Here is a 17,146-nt window from a genome sequence, read left to right on the forward strand (position 1 = left end):
CCTCTCCAACATTTGTCATTTTCTGTTTTTTTTGATTCATACCAGTAATGCTGGGGTGAGATGGTATGTCATTGTGGTTTTGATTTGCATTTCTCTAATGGCTAGTGATCGCAAGCATTTCCTCATGCGTCTGTGAGCCGCTGTTAGGGAAACTTTTCTTTTATGTTTTCTTTGATAATATCTTCCCTTCCATCTCATTTGTTGTCTCCTTTTGGAAATCTTATTAAGATGATGCTGTTGTTGTTAGGTATGTCGAGTCAATTCTGACTCTTAAGGACCCTGTACAACAGAACAAAACACTGCCCGGTCCTGCACTATCCGCACAGTCATTGTTATGCTTGAGCCCATTGTTGTAGCCACTGTGTCAATCCATCTCATTGAAGGTCTTCCTCCCTTTCGCTGACTCTCTACTTTACCAGGCATGATGTCTTCTCCAGGGACTAGTCCCTCCTGATACCTGTCCAAAGCATGTGAAATGAAGTCTCACCATGCTTGCCTCTAAGGAGCATTCTGGCTGTACTTCTAAGACAGATTTGTTCGTTCTTTTCTCAGTCCATGGTATATTAAACATTCCTCGCCAACACCGTAATTCAAAGGCATCAATTCTTCTTCAGTCTTCCTTATTCGTTGTCCAGCTTTCGCATGCATACGAGGCAAGTGAAAAAACTATTGCTGGGTCAGGCGCACCTTAGTCCTCAGAGTGACATCTTTGATTTGTAACACTTTAAAGAAGTCCTTTGCAGTAGATTTTCCCAAGGCAACATGCCATTTGATTTATTGACCACTGCTTCCATGGGCTTTGATTGTGGATCCAAGCAAAACGAAATCCTTGACAACTTCAATCTTTCTTAAGGTGATGGGTCATCTTATTAAGATGATGGACCTTCTGAATTGATCTCCTACTTTTACTACATTTTTATTATTTTCATCCATTTGTTCTACTTTCTGGAAGATATCCTCACCTTTAATTTCCAATTACTCTACTGAATTTTACATTTATACTACCATATTATTCATAACCAACAGCTTTTCTCTTCTTTGCTTATGTACTTCTTGTGTTTCATGAATGGAATATCTTCTCAGATATCTTCTGGAATATTAAATATTGTCCTTTTAATGTTTTATTCTGCACACTATATTGGCTCTATTTTTCAGTTTCTTCATTTTTTCTGTTGTTTTGTTTTCCTTCATATTAGATAGATTCTTTAGTTGTACTGTCTGCCAAATTGACTAACCCTACATCTAAAAGGAAAAGCTTATCGTAAGCCCTATCTCCCTGAGTGAACCTTATCAAATGGATGAATTTCACTCTAAAATGATCTGACTGAGACATTCATTGTGAAACTCCCTAAATGCTAGATTTACAGATTTTTATTTGGGGCTCTTTGGTAAATCCATTGAGAAATCACCTAAGCTTCTGCTCAGTGTGGTGAGCAATCAAAATCCTACCGTAAGCTTCCTTTGAACTAAATGAAGGAGTAGGGCTGGGCTGCTGGTGGACTCACCATTAAATATGCAGCCTCTCACTTCTTCCTCCTGTTTTCAATCTAACACCTACTCCTCACTCTACATTTATCCCTAGTATCCAGAATTCCGTAGCTCTCTGGTTCAATTTCTTCATAAAATAAGCTTACCTTTCCTACCTGGGTTCAGAAGGAGTAATCCCCAGGATATAACTAGAGAAGGAGTGAGTCTGGTTTAATTGCTCCTTATTCAGAAGTTCAACAAATCTTCCTATTTCAATAATCCCTTCAATCTTTCAAGATACCTGGTTTCTCTCAACTCTGACTGTCCAAGATCCTACAACTTCAATATCCTTGCTTCTAGTTGGCATCTCTTCTTTAGTCATCTCCTGCTCTCTGCACTCTGCTAATTCATTCATCACTGCCCATCTACTTTCCATCTTCAGAAAAAGTTGTTGACATCTCATGTCTGCAATCAGCATCACTGTGTTGTTATCTCTGATAATTTATATGTTTTAAATTCCCTTGCTATCATTTTGGTGAAGATTGGGGAGGGAACAGGAAAAAGCACATGTCTTTAATCTATCACATTCACTGGGAGTTCATTGAAATTAATGAAGTGATCTCTGTTCAAATAAGTTTGGGAAATGTAAACTAGATGAGTCCTTAAATTCTTTCCAGCTCTAAATTTCTTCTATGAAAAGGGAGTTAAAGAATAATCTAGCTACAAGGAAAAGTCTCACTCAAGACCCAAGCTGAAATAAGGCTAATTCAATCAATGTCTGAATTGTTATCCTGCGGGGTAAGAAAAAGACAGCAATGGCCCCAATCTGAAACAGAACAAAAAAATGAGATTTGAACTATCATCATAGGCATGTTGTGGGGCTGCGTCAAATGCTTTATGCAAATAAGTAAAATAAAGATGGGATTTGACCTGCCTTGGCCACGCACTGCAGGCATGCTGCATAATACCATTTAATGTATTGAGGACTTGATAGGGCTTTCTTGAAGACTCCAACTCGGAGAGAGGACCCTTGTTAGAGAACACTGTGCTTTGAGACACAGGAGACAGCCATTTTAACGTGGAGAGAAGGTGCTAGTTTTAAACACTGTGTTGTCTTCAAGTATAGTCCAAGCAACAAACGGACAAGATTTTTGTAGAAAACTCTGTATCCATTTCCTCCTACTGCAATTTAATGGCATAATGGCTGATGTGGCTAACAAAAAATAAACAGAAGTGAACAAAGGATAGATTTTTTTTTTTTTTAAATGTCTTGTTATGGAGCACAGAAAATGCTGCTGTATTTCCTTGGCCAATATAGAATTTATTGTGGGGAAATTTTTGCTTTGACAGACACTGCATGCGTACTGCCTCTTTTGCCAAAATAATGTAGCCCAAATATCCCTATTTAAGGCTTTGGTTCCAGGTAAAGCCACTTTAAAAATTCTCAAATGCATTCAGCCAAATACCTGTTTTCAGCAAAAATGCCAAGCTCAGCACAAATCCTGTCCGTTGCTTTTGCTGCTGTTCTTGATAGAAAAGAAACATGGCTGTGAAGAAGTCAGTTATGCATGCCCAGTGGTTTTACAGCCTTTCTCATATTCAGCATTTTTATCAAAAATAGTGCTGATAAAATTATGTTCAACTTCAACCAAGGGAAGCCACAATGACAGATTTGAATTTTGCCAAAAAGAGAGGTTTTTTTTTCCTTGTTTTAATTTAATCTGACAATGAAGGAGATACAAGAGGGTCATTTGGAGGCATAATACAGTCAAACAGGTCCCTTAGACAGTCAAGTGAAAAATCTGAATTGCTTCCACTGCATCAGGAGGAAGTCATTTGACATGTTAAAGATCTATTTTTAAAAGTGTACACAAAATGCCTCTGTATTCCCTTTTGGGCTGTTTTTTATAAGATTCCATCTGTTAAGAAACCCAAACTGGAAAAAAAAAGGACTTTCAGAAAAATCACGAGTGGAAATACACATATGTTAGAACATATAAAATGCCAAGATTTTAGTTTCATAAATTATAGGCACAGTAATGCAAATGTGGGTTATTGGAGGGTCAACGCTCAACCCAAAGTTGCTACATATACTAGCATTGTGCACACCTCCTAGAGAGTCAGCTTTCACTTAAAGTCTTTTCACATAGATTCTAAAACATAAGATACAGACTATGTATTGGACCAAATATTTGCTGGTACCATTGCTTGTTTTTGACAAAAGTGACAGCAGGCAACTCCATATGCAAAGATTTCTGTGTTTTATACCATGCAATACTGCCAAGTCAACCAGAACGTCTGAGCTGCAGTTTGGTTCTCAAGGCAAAGTCAGCTATCTACAGGCTGGTTAGTGGCCTAGAAGAAGACTTCTGCCCAATGGAAGTCTCTGTCTTGGATGGTGACCCACCTATCTCACCAGCACCTTGCTATTAAGTGGTTTTGAATGCCCGACACACCGAGAAAACATAGAAACGACCGACATAGAAATGGAAAGATATACAGAGAAATACGTTGGCAGAAGCCACGAGGCTAGAAAACCCACAATGAGCAAAACACAAGAGCCAGAGAGGACACAAAACGAAGGTAATTAGCAGAAACAGAGATAAGTCACAGTAGCTCCAATTGTGCTTCTACGGTTGGCTTTAGTGTCAAGAACAGCAGAGAGGATTTTGTGAAGCGTGAGTCTTCAACTGTTTAAACTGTTTTGTATTTTTTTTCTTACTTCTATCTTCCTTACAACAAACTCGCAAGTTGTACCTGTATATCTTAGATCCCAGCAGAATCTTACTAGCACAGACTCAACTCTGCTCCTTTTGGAAGGGTGAAGTGACCAGTCTTCAGCTGATTGTGTGAAATTATAGACTGCTGTGAACTTGCATGTTGAGATTAAAACTGGTGTCATGTTATCAAGTAGAACTTAGAAGTGTGCATTTATGAATGTCACAGTGCTGGAAAAAAGCTAAAGAAAGAGATACATATAAGATCCCTGGAACCTTGCAGTTTTATAATCTAATATGGAGAGTATAGAAACAGACATTGTGTATCTTGCTACAGTCAAATTCTGTATGTATGCATGTCCATTTTTATTTGAAAGTGTATTCATAGCATATTCCTTTGTTCATTTTATAAAAAGGAGAATTCATAAACTAGGAGTCAAATAGGATCCCCCAATGCAGTAAATTTAAATATTGACTATTTAATGTTAATTTACTATTTAAATATTACAGTATGCTTCTAACTTTTTGGGCATATATGGGAAGTGAAGTCTAGCTGAAAATTGAAAAAAATACACATTTGCATTTACAAAGTCAAGACAAGGCAAGAGTAAGAATTCTCAAGACATAGGTGGCATAGTGGTTAAGTGCTACTGCTGCCAACCAAAAGGTCGGCAGTTTGAATCCACCAGCCACTCCTTGGAAACCCTATGAGACAGTTCTACTCCATCCTATAGGGTCGCTAAGAGTTGGAACTGACTTGATGACAAGGGGCTAGCTTTCACCACGATGATGTTATATTGTACGTATTTTCCATATATTTGGGTTGGTGAAATTAATGAGATGATCACATTATTCTCCACCTTAAAAAGGAATTGGGACTGTCAGAGCAGGTACAGAAGGACTGGGCACTGCACACAGGGGTTACTCATGTCTCCTCGGGTTCTGGCACTAAAGTGGTCTCACCACATACATGGACCAGGTTAAGGGCACGTTAGGAGCTTCTTGTGGTGGCAGGTGGGGTCTAGAATTATTCTGCCCAGTACCAGTGTGCGATAGGTGCTCATATGGGAACTCACTTCCAATAGTTACCAAGTTAGGACAGGATCCTTGTTACTTGACCAATTCCCTTCTTTTCCCATTGCCTTCTGGCTGAGGTCAAGATACATTAGCTGTTGCCACTTGCCATTTCCTCAATGGCTGAGCATTCCCCATGCCTGCAGGTGTCAACTCTGTGATTATTTCAATCTAGACAGGCAATCTGGAAGAATTACCATGCAGCAGTGGGAGATTTGACTACAGAGAAGAAGGCAATATGATGGCAGAAACAGAGATTGGAGCGATATGCTCTGAAGATGGTGGAAGGGGCCATGAGTCAAGGAACACAGGTAGCTACTAGAAGTTAAAAATGACATGGACACATTATCTCCTCTCAGAGTCTCCAGAAGGGGCTAGCCCTCCCTTAAGTTTAGCCCAGTGAAGCTGATTCTAAGCTTCCGACATCTGCAACTTTAAGAGGTCTGGATTTATTAAAGCAGTAAATGTTTGTTGTTTTGTGGTAATTTGTTACAGCAGCAATAGGAAACATATGCATCAGCCCACGCTGAGTCTTAAAGGACTTAGTCAAGCACTGGAGCCACAAACACTGATACTCTGTTTACCTGAGGCTAGTGCCAAGTTTGTCCAACTCAAATTTTTTGCTGTTTCCTGGAGGGAAACACCACTGTGTGGTTTGGTTAGTGAGAGAAACTGGACAAAGCTCATCACTGGCTACTCAAATCTTCTACCCTGAAGCAGGGAAGATTCTGTGCCAGTTCAATAGAAGATCTGGACTCTAGAAGAGGAAAAGAGGTGAAAGTGAAGTCCAGGAGAGAGGCAAGAGTACAACACCTTTATTGCGGACGTAAAACCATTCCTCAAGGAGCGTTTAAGAAGATTATTTGACTCTTATGCTTTTCTACTATGCCATATGGAAATTATGCAAGGTCATTTATTTTCAGAGAGGCCTCAAAAGCCTCTCTGTAAATTGCCAGAGTCTAGACATATATGTTACCAAAACCAAACCAAACCCGTTGTCGTCGATTCTATTCCGACTTACAGCGATCCTATAGGACAGAGTAGAACTGCCCCATAGGGTTTCCAAGGAGCCGCTGGTGGATTTGAACTGCCAACCTTTTGGTTAGCAGCTGTAGCCCTTAACTATTGCACCAGGGAAATATGATAGAGCTATTTAATCTGAATAGGATAGGATGGAGGCAGCTAAGAAAAAGAGTGGGAGGGTTCATGTGTTCATGTGTGTGTCTGCAGAGAAAGTCTGGAACAAAAATAGAACATTTAAGTGGCTTTTTGAACTTTTTTTTTTTTTTTTTTTAACTTATGCTGAACAGGTCTCAGCAGAGCTGCTACACTAAGGCAGTCTAGGAAGAAAGGCCTGGTGAGCTACTTCCGAAAATCAGCCAGTGAAAACCCTGTAAATCACAATGGTCCTATCTGCAACAAATCGTGGGGATGGCACAGGGCTGGGCACCATTTCATTCCGTTGTGTGTGGGGTTGCCATGAGTTAGGGGTTGATTCAATGGCAGCTAACCACCACCACATGGTTCTCAATAGACTTGGGAGTAGAACAAGAAAGGATGGTGATCCCTTCCCCCAAATTAAGAGGTGTCTGAAATATTTCCTCTTATTCTCTTTGGGAAAAAAAGAAAATGACGGCACCTAGAATAAAAATTTAACCTTATCTGAACACTACATTTTGGTCCCTCACACGAGGGAATGGCTTATTTTCTTTTCGAGTCATCTCCATGCTTTCTTCTCCCTAAGGTTGGCAGTTTTGTGGTTGCACCTCTATCCCCTTATGGAATCCCTCCTCTGCTTCTCCATCTGATTGTCAGAAAGATCCCTAAGGGATGGTTGCTAGATCAAAGGGGACAGATACAGACACTGCTTTGCTTACTCATCTGAAAGGAGCTGTGTATGTAATGTGGATCAAACGTAAAGCTAAGAGAAATATACCAGAATGTACTCCAAACTGGCATTTGTCTTTTAAGGCATTCATAGCAAGCGGCTCACCAGTTTATTCCAATTATGCTGCTATTATTCGAGATACTTCTGGAACAATTTTTTCGGGGGAGTAAAATATCGCTAGAGGTAATATGACAGAGACATTGCTATGACCTCACCCAATTCCAATCCCTTTTCCTTCTAGTCACACAGCCCAACAGTATTTCCCTACAATTCAGTGGGACCAGGAAGCTGACTTCTGGTCAGTGGGATGTGGGTGGGTGTGATGTGTACCACTTAGGGCCCAGTTCCCTAAACCTCCTGTGGAATCCCCCATGTTCTCTGTCTTCTCTTGCTTGCTGACTTCAGAGTACAGAACTCTGATGACCCAGGAGACAGCAGAACCACCACTTGGAAGGAGCCTGGGTCCCTGAATGGCTGTGTGGCAAAGGGCCTCCCTAGTGACCTGCTATGGATTGTGGAATAAGTGATAAATAAAACCTCTATGGCATTAAACCACTGAAATTTGGGAGTGTTTGTTTCAATTGGACTGACTAATAAAGTCATTGATTATATAAGAATAATCACTTCATGAATTTATATTGGCACTTTAATTTCTGATTTCCAAATCTCCTCCACTTCCATTGACTAGACTTTCTTCTGAAATTATTTTTTTAAAGCAAATCTGTCGTCAAGGATGAAGACTTGTTGCTGTCTTTCCAAACAAACTGATGCTTGTGACAAAGGCAGTTAAAAGAAGAGGAATCCTGACGATAGTTTGTGATTCTTAGTAGCACCACTGAAATAAGTCTACAGCTTCTCCAACCATCATCTCTGAAACGAAAAATACTCATTTAAATGCACAGCAGAGTTTGTTGATAAGGGATTGTAACGGAGTAAGAATTCAAGTCATGGAATTATTATAAAATAATATTTTAAAATTATCATCTTAATAATCACAGCATTCTAATGATTGAAGCATGATTTGGTTTTGTGTGTGGCATGATCTCCCACTATGGTAGTCCAGTCCCCAGGAAAAAGATGGGAGAGGGGAAGTGTGTAAAGAAATGTAGTAGAACTGTCTTGACAATATAGCTGGTAATGGATCAGCTATAATATTTCTTAGTTGTTTATGTGTTTGGGCAATTATGTATAAAGTCTTTCACTTCAGTTGTGCAAATACAGTATAGGGTAAAATACCATTTATCAACTGTTGCATTCTCTTCAATGTCAACATATCCACATTTCAGAAAAGTCATTAATCCGGAATGTGCTAAATTATAGACATTCTGGATAAACAATAGTCAGCTGCATCAGTTCTGCTGTGTTTGATTAAAATTGTTAGGCACGTTGGTTTGTGAATTCACATCTTGCAAACAAAGAGGTGAATCTTATTCTAGGAAGCAAGCAAGAACAAGTTCTTGTCTGAAGCAAACAGTCAAGTCTCAATTTCATCGAGTCCCAGTTTCCTGATTTATAAAATGGGGATATTCACAGTACTTAGGTCACAAGTTTGTGATGAGGACCGAGTGAGTTAATCTGTGTAAAGTACTTAGAACTGTGTATGGCACCGAGGAAGCTAGATGTATATGTTATTCTTAATATTGTCAAGTCCATGAAAATGCCTGATAACTTGAATCATACTTGATTGACTGATTAACCTAGCTCATGCCCACACATAGCTGGAAACAGAACAAAACACTTGTTCCCCATATTTGTTTTTGACAAATACCATATTATCTCCTATACTATCTGTATTGACCCATTCATGTATTTATATCAGATGTATGCTTAAATACACACACATATTCTTTTTTACAAGAAAAAAAAATTTTAAATTACAAATCAGTGTAGGAGATTTCTTAAGGAAATGACAAATGTATGAAAATGGTCGTTATTTACAACTGACCGCAATTTTACAGGCACCTGCTACAATCTCTGGCCGGGCCTGGTCCAGCATTCCAGCCAGCCACCTAGGAGTTCAGCTGGAAGGCCTGCCGCATATCACTTCAGCAATCTGCAAGAGACAGTGCCTCTTTTAGCCCTGTTCTAGTTAAGACTCGGCCTGTTTCTCTATTGCTTAAAGTCTATTTTCAGGAGGAAAAAAAATTCTACCTCAAAATTCCTCTGGGCCAAAACACAGCCTTGGGCATCTTATGCTAAGACGGACTCGAAAAATCTGGCCGAGGCGTTTTCTGAATCTGTTGCAGGGTTGAAGACATTTCCATTTCCACTCTGTGCATATTTTTAATAACCGTTTAGTTCTCTTTCTGGAGACAAGCACTTACAAATTAAGTAAAAAAAATTAAGCCAAAACTCCGAATGTCATTTATTTTGTAACTGGTCCAAGAGTTTGTGCAATTGGAGTTGCTTAAAACGAAGGGTAATTAATAGCGAGAACGCTCTCACTGGTGATGTGAATGAATGGCCACATTTCCATGACATTTTACTGCATCCACTCAAACAGATGGGATTCGCCGGCTAACTGGCCTCCATTGAGATCAATGAGATTCCGCAACTATTAGCACATTGGCATAGAAATGGGCTGGATTGGGTTGCAGAGGCATTCTTACAGAAACAAAAGATTACAAAGCTATCCTGTCCCCGGTGTCCATCAGTGCCGAACCCATTTGTTATCGAATCCCATTCATTTCTGCTAAAGCTACATTCAACATCAGAAGACGCTCCTCAGGCTTTGCATGAAGTCACGAGGATTTCATCAGCTATTAACTACCATTGATGCTGATGTGGCTGGTTTGGCTACAGGAGACCAAAAAGCACTCTCACAAGTGGTGATACAGGTCAGAAAAGTGCCAGGCAAAAAGCAAACAGTGGGAGAAAATGCAGACTCACAGATAAGCAAATGGACTAAGACCTCCTGTGTTGGCAAAGATCACCCAAGACATTGAAATTCAATGAAGAGGATTTTAAGTTAAAGAAAACAGGCAAGCACTAGGGAACCTATCATGTTGTAAGAAGGCTGCGGACCAGTGCCCCCTTTGCTATAGAAAGGACCCAGCATGGGGTGTTGCTTTGCAGATGGGCTGGTGTAGCACAGAGGCTGCAGAGCACATCTGGCACACAGGTGTATAGCCTTGTATTCCTAAGCCAGCCATCAACAATCACGTGGAAAAAGTCCTAGTGCTGTTTAGGGTGGAAAGCAAGAGGAATTATAGCTGAGACCAGAATGCTTTAAAAAAAAAAAAAAAAAAAAAAAAGTGAATGGGTCCCAGCCAAAACATTCTTCCCCAGAAGATTATATTTTTAATCCACCTACTTAATTAACTAGCTCCTCAGTGGATCAAATGATATTACTGCCTTAGAGTAATATTGCCACTGGAGCGGCCATTTAATTCTGGCAACTCTAAAGCAAATTATTTCATAAATGGATAGTTTATTCAATTCAGTTCAGTTCCAATTCAATTCTCAGGCCCTTCTAAGACCAAAGCACTGAGCTAGACCTATGGGGGAACAGAGCAAGGCAGGAACAGTCCCTGCCCACAACCTAACAAGAGAATATTGACCACTACACAAATTATAGCAATGTAATGCCAATAGAGTGTGTGTGCTGGCATGGGAAGACGGAGAAGCGTTCAGAGAGAGGGGTCACTTCCATCTGTAGGAAAACAGAAAAGACTTGATGAAGCGTAGCTCATGGAAGATGACTATTAAAGATAGAAAGCGACTTCAGCAGGTAGAGATGAGGGAAGACAGATATAGTTGGGGAGTAGCAATAGTCCACCTTGGATGGAATGTAAGACATGTAAAGAAGAGAACTAAGTCACAGAAATTTAAACTACAGGATGGCAATGAAAATACATAGGACAGGGATGGAGTGGACGATAATATAATTTAACAAGTGATTGATTGGATTGGGCAAGTTTCATTCAAACTCAACAAGTATACTGACTGATCCATTAGATGTCTGTTGGGGACACAAAAATAAAAGACATCTCACGGCCCCCTAGTAGCTCATAGTAGGGGGAAGAGATCACTCATTATTTTCAAGTTTGCCCCATGCTCTACTAGACGGGGCACCTAAAGTCAACAAGAGACAAGTGGGAGAGGGTGATGCTTGAGCTGGGGAAGGGTGTTCTAAACATAATAGAGAAAATTCAGAGTATGAACCAGGGTGTAGTGAGGAATACACAGGAATGGAAGGAACTAGATGGAGAATGATCCTGCACGCATCGTTACAGAGACTGGATTGTTCTCCTAAAGGTAACAGCTGGTGAACCATTTCCCACTTGCTGTTGAGTCAACTTTGACACGTGGCTGCATCATGTATTTAGAGTAGAACTGTGCTCAATAGAGTTTGCAATGGTTAAATTTGCAAAAGTAGATCGCCAGGCTTTACTTCCAAGGAGCCTCTGGGTAGACTTGAAATTCCAACCTTTCAGTTAGTAGCTGAGTGCATTTACTGTCTGCACCACCCAGGGATTCCAGTGAACCATTAGCTGGTTTGAAATAGGGGAGCAACATTATCAGATTTGCATTTTACCAAGGCAGCTTTGACAGCTGTATAGAATGGGTTGGATGGTGGCAAAGATTTCTGTTTGCAGGCTGGACAACCAAAGACTATTGCAATGGTTCAGCTAAGAGGGCCTGAGACTTTGGTCCACCATCATGATGAATCCAAAGGATATAAATGAGGTAGCATGGATTTAAAAAAGGCAGGGATTGAACATTGTGGTTTAAAGAATCTCCTATTAAATCACCTATTAAAGAATCAAGGCTGAAGCCTGGGATTCTGGTTATAGAAACTAAGTAAATGATGGTGCCTTTCATTAAGACAGGGGACAGAGAAGGAGCAACAAGCGTCAAGGAAAGACGAATACAATTTAAATGAGTAATTTGACATGCCAATGGAGCATACTAGTAGAGGTGTCTACTGTCGTGCTGTTGTTAGATGTTGTTGAGTTGGTTTCAACTCATAGCGACCCCACGTACAACAGAATGAAATCTTGCCTAGTCCTGCACCATCCTCACAATCATTGCCATGTTTGAGCCCATTGCTGCAGCCACTGTGCCGATTCATCTTGTTGAGGGTCTTCCTCCCTTTTGCTGACCCTCTACTTTACCAAGCATGATGTTCTTCTCTAGGGACTCGTCCCTCCTGATAACCATTCAAAACTTTTTGAGATGAAGTCTCGTCATCCTTGTGTCTAAGGAGCATTATGGCTGTACTTCCTCCAAAACAGATTAGTTTGTTCTTCTGGCAGTCCGTGGTATATTCAATATTCTTCGCCAATATCATAACTCAAAGGTATCAATTCTTCTTCGGCCTTCCTTATTCATTGTCCAGCTTTCACATGCATATGAGGCGATTGAAAATACCATGGCTTGAGTCAGGCACATCTTAGTCCTCAAAGTGACATCTTTGCTTTTTAACACCTTCAAGAGGTCTTTTGCAGCAGATTTGCCCAATGCAATGCGTAGTTTGATTTCTTGACTGTTGCTTCCATGGGCGTTGACTGTGGAGCCAAGTAAAATGAAATCCTTGACAACTTCAAGATTTCCTCCATTTATCATAATATTGCTTATTGGTCCAGGTGTGAGGATTTTGGTATGTTGTGTATGTTTCTTTTTGTTTCTTTATGTTCGATGTCTATTAGCACAAGTTAATGTTAAAACAAGTAAAATCATAGAAATTAGGGGAAAATATATTTGTAAATGTGTACCCCAAACATAGCTGGCTCCTTAAAAAATCAGCATGATCATAGAACAGAAATGGGGGCTCAGGTGGTGCAGTGGTTAAGGGCTTGGTTGCTCACTAAGAGGTCGGCAGTTTGAATCCACCACAGGGTTTCCTTGGACACCCTATGGGGCAGTTCTACACTGTCTCATAGGGTCGCTATGAGTCGGAATCGACTAGACAGCAGCAGGCTTGGTTTTTGGTTTTATATTAAAAATAAGAAGCATACAGAGGTAAAGTCTCAAATGCAAAAGGCTTTTATGCAGTGTGGATTTTCTAAGTTCTTTTATATACCTCCTTAGAGACAAAGGCCTTCAGAAGTCTTGGTAAATGCCCACAGTTCTGAGCTCAAATTTGCTTGATTCTTTTATTTAATAGACACTTACTGAGCAGCTGCTATGTACAATATACTATTACCAGGCAAACTGAGAAACATCAAAATGAACAAGGCCTCATCCCTAACACCAAGACGTTGTCATGTGGTTGACAGGATATGAATGCAAATGACTGTAACATGAATGAAATCTGCTGGAAGATGAGAGATGAACAAAGTGTTTTGGGAGTTTAGAGAAAGGTGGGTACCAGCTACAATCAAAGTGAACAGAAGATGACAATATTCATCTGGTTCTCATTTAAAATTTTGATTTGTTCTCATCATGGAATTTTTTTTTGTATTAATTTTGATTTTTTTAAATTTTGCACTAAAATTTATCTTGATTACTGAGTTTTTCAGTGGTCCCTTAAATTCTGTGCCTGAGCAAGTACCTTGCTTGCCTCATCCTTGTCCCCAATTCAGGAAAAGTTATCCATAACTCAGATGAAGCAGACCAACACCTGGGATCAACAAGGCAAAATTGTGACTTTCTCTCCCTGAAAAGCAGATTGTTAAGTATTCCTCTCTAAATTACTCTAAAACCTAAATTATTCTACATCTCTCGCATGCTCCTCAAAACAATTTAACAAACAGCTACAATTTGAACTTTCCTTTAGCACAAATTCTCTACAGTGAATTACCAGAAGGAAGTTGAAAGAGCTCTGATGTGATTAATTAGCTCAGATTTTATATCTTGCTTCTTCTTACAGTAATTTTCAATTTAACATAAGTATATATTTTGATTTCTATTAAGACCATTTCTTTCCTCCTAAAAGGTCTATGCAGTTCAGAACCCAACAAAAAGATTGGAGATTGCTGACGCCTGTACTAGGCCCCTACGCTCCATGGGGATAGGAATCCTCTCCAGCATGTCCACTGATGTATCTGCAGAGCCTAGGCCAGTGCCTGGCCAATGCTGTTGTTGTCAGCTGTCATTGACTTGCCCTCGACTCATGATTACCACATACACAATGGAACCAAATGCTGCCCAGTCCTGCTCATCCCCTGATTGGTTGTAGATCAGGCCATTTTCACTGGTAGATTTTCTAAAGTAGATTGCCAGGCCCTTCTTACTAGTCTGTCTTAGTCTAGAAGTTCTGCTGAAACGTATTCAACATCATATCAACACACAAGTCTCCACTGGTGGTGGCTGCGCATGAGGTGCACTGGTCAGGAATCGAACCTGGGTCTCCTGCGTGGAAGGCAAGAATTCTACCACTGAACCACCAATGTGCCCGACCAGGATGACAGAAGGTACTTAATATACATTTGCCTGAGTCTTGTAAAAAAAGATTCCTAACAACTAGAGTAGCAATCTACTTGTCTAACAAAATAAGGCAGTCCCATTGTTTAATTGTTTCATTACAGCTCTATATTCTTATTGCAGCTTTATCCTGACCGAATGCCCACAAAAATTCAAGGCATGATTTCCCAATCCTAACTTCACTGAACTGTAAGCTTCTGATCAGTCTTTTGGTAACATCAGAAGTTATATGAATGGACTTGAATCATGGTACTTTATACATCAATAACTCAATGCAGAAATTATCTCTGCATGTTCTCAGTAGGGAATGAAATCTTGAGCCATGTTTTGGAAGACAGATAGCTTCTTAGCAATATTTTGATGACTGATTTTAGAAATTACTTGGTAAATGTCTAAGAATGATGTGCACAGAACCTCTGTGTGTTTGTTCTTCTGTGTGCATATAACTGTTGTGCACGTTTCCTAGTACCAAAAATAACCCAAACCCATTGCTGCTGAGTTGATTCCAACTCAGAGCCACCTAACAGGACAGAGTAGAACTACCCCATAGGGTTTCCAAAGATCGGCTGGTGGATTTGAACTGCCGACCTTGTGGTTAGCAGCTGAGGTCTTAACCACTGCACCAGCAGGGCTCCAGGTTTTCTAGTGAAGGGTGATAATTCTGGACATCTCTCCTCTACTGAAAATACACACACATATGCGCACACACACACACACACTGTCTCTACTATTTGGATTGTTTGGATTATGAATATTGAACAAGCAAGGAAGAATTCCATGAAAGTAATAACGAATGGTGCCCATCAATAGATTTAAAATTCTTTTTTCACTTCCCCCCTGAGGAATTCTACTCCTGCTCTTCCCTCAAAGGGCTTGTCCTGGTTCCACCGGAAATAACATGCAGAGAAGGCCCCTATCTATCACTGCAGCCCATATTTTTCAAAGCTTTGGATTTTCTTGGGAAGTGTCATCTAGCTAGTGACCCCACCTGACCTTGTTTAGTTTATGAATCCTGATGAGCACATAGGTCAAAGCGTTACCACTTTAAGTAGCATTTTAAATTATTTTAATATACTCCCATAAAAATTCAGCTGCCAAGACTCCATTTGTGGACTCCAGAATATAGGAACTAGGAAGAGTCTTAGTATTACAAGTAGTTTTAATGTGCTGGGCTGGTATTACAGTGTGTGTATGTGTGTGTGTGATTTCATGGAATAACATATTTATGGCCTTCCCTAGGTGTAGTACTTAATTCTATTTAATAAACTGTGGCTTATTTTTTCTCACTTTTAGTTGCCATGTAAATGAATTAAAAAGACAAAGCCAATGATCATTTTCTCCTTGGATGTCTCATCTTCGTAACAGAATAAAACATCTTTGAACTGGAGATGAGCCAAAGGTACCAATTACTGATCTATTTTATAACACAATATTTTGCACCAACTTAAAAATATGTTAACTAGCTTTAGTGAGGGAAAAGGGTGAGATCTTTCGCTAAGTAGTTCTATGAGAAAAAGTAAGTGGGTTTGGAGCACAGCAATTCAAAATCAGAAGAGGAAGCCAATTCTACAGACAGCCACATGTCTAGAGAGTAGTTAAACTATTTCACTTTATAAACTTCAACAGGGGATATGATTTCTGGTGTTCTGGCTTATAGAATCACTTGGGAATGAATAATTCATAGGCTTTTTACCCAGCCTCAAGTGTAAATCAGTCAAATATAGCAACATGATATTCATGCTGAATTTTTAAGTACTTAAACATTAAGATGGAAACTTTTTCTTTTCAAGACAGCGGGAGGAAGAATGTCATTTTCCCTCTGCTCACGTTGCCCCTGAATACTTGCATTATGTACTTCACAAAAAGAAAAAAAAAAATCTATAGAAAGAGATTTAATTAAACAATAAACCAGTTACTGTCACCGAAGTGAAAGAAAAGCAACCCAAAACTTCCTCAGTGTTATGTTTTCTCTGCTAACATACTGATGTGAAACTAAACAGAAAAGGCAATCTAATAACAAACATTCCTTTGAGACATGTTCAGGGAGCAAAAGGACATCCACTTATTGTTCCACCCATCCGATTGGTCCATATATGGCAATAAAGGTACAATAGGCGGAAACAGGAAACAGACTGGCACATCTGTAGTATCTTATTAGCAGCTAATGGTTATCTGAGAAGAACACGCATATAATGCTGAATCGTCTGTACCAATCTCCCAAGCAATTACTCTTAATTAGTGGGTTCTGTTTATAGATTCAACTTAGTGTACCCTTATGTATCAAAGACATGAAGGCATCTGGAGAGGAAGAAATGACGCTCTTAAAGGAAAAGCATTACAAGATGTTGGAAGATTTCTTTTTGGTGAAGTGACCTTACTTTCCTTTCCCGCCCTGGCATAAGGGGACTTTCTCCTTTGTAAATGATTAAAGGTAGAAAAATTTCCAAGGCAGGCTCGGCACGAAAGATATTCTTGTCGTTTACCTCAGGAAAATGCAAAGATAGTCAGTGAAACCAAGTAATAGGGCAGGACTCAAACACTCTCCTCGAACTGCACCTCTAAACATTTCCAGGAGGCACCATCGTCCCCCCTCCAGCCAGATGCGGCCTTCAACTCAGATGTGGCACCTGCA

The 17,146-nt window shown here is 39.9% G+C and overlaps 1 non-coding gene across 1 annotated transcript; it reads right to left on the minus strand.

The window, feature by feature from the left end:
* Positions 1–14,412: 14,412 nt before the first annotated feature.
* TRNAG-UCC (transfer RNA glycine (anticodon UCC)) lies at positions 14,413–14,483 on the minus strand. The gene has a single exon. It is a non-coding gene; the product is annotated as a tRNA-Gly (tRNA).
* Positions 14,484–17,146: the final 2,663 nt, after the last annotated feature.

The sequence above is a fragment of the Trichechus manatus genome, unplaced genomic scaffold (assembly GCF_000243295.1).
Source record: "Trichechus manatus latirostris isolate Lorelei unplaced genomic scaffold, TriManLat1.0 scaffold00049, whole genome shotgun sequence".
Taxonomy (NCBI): Eukaryota; Metazoa; Chordata; class Mammalia; order Sirenia; family Trichechidae; genus Trichechus; species Trichechus manatus.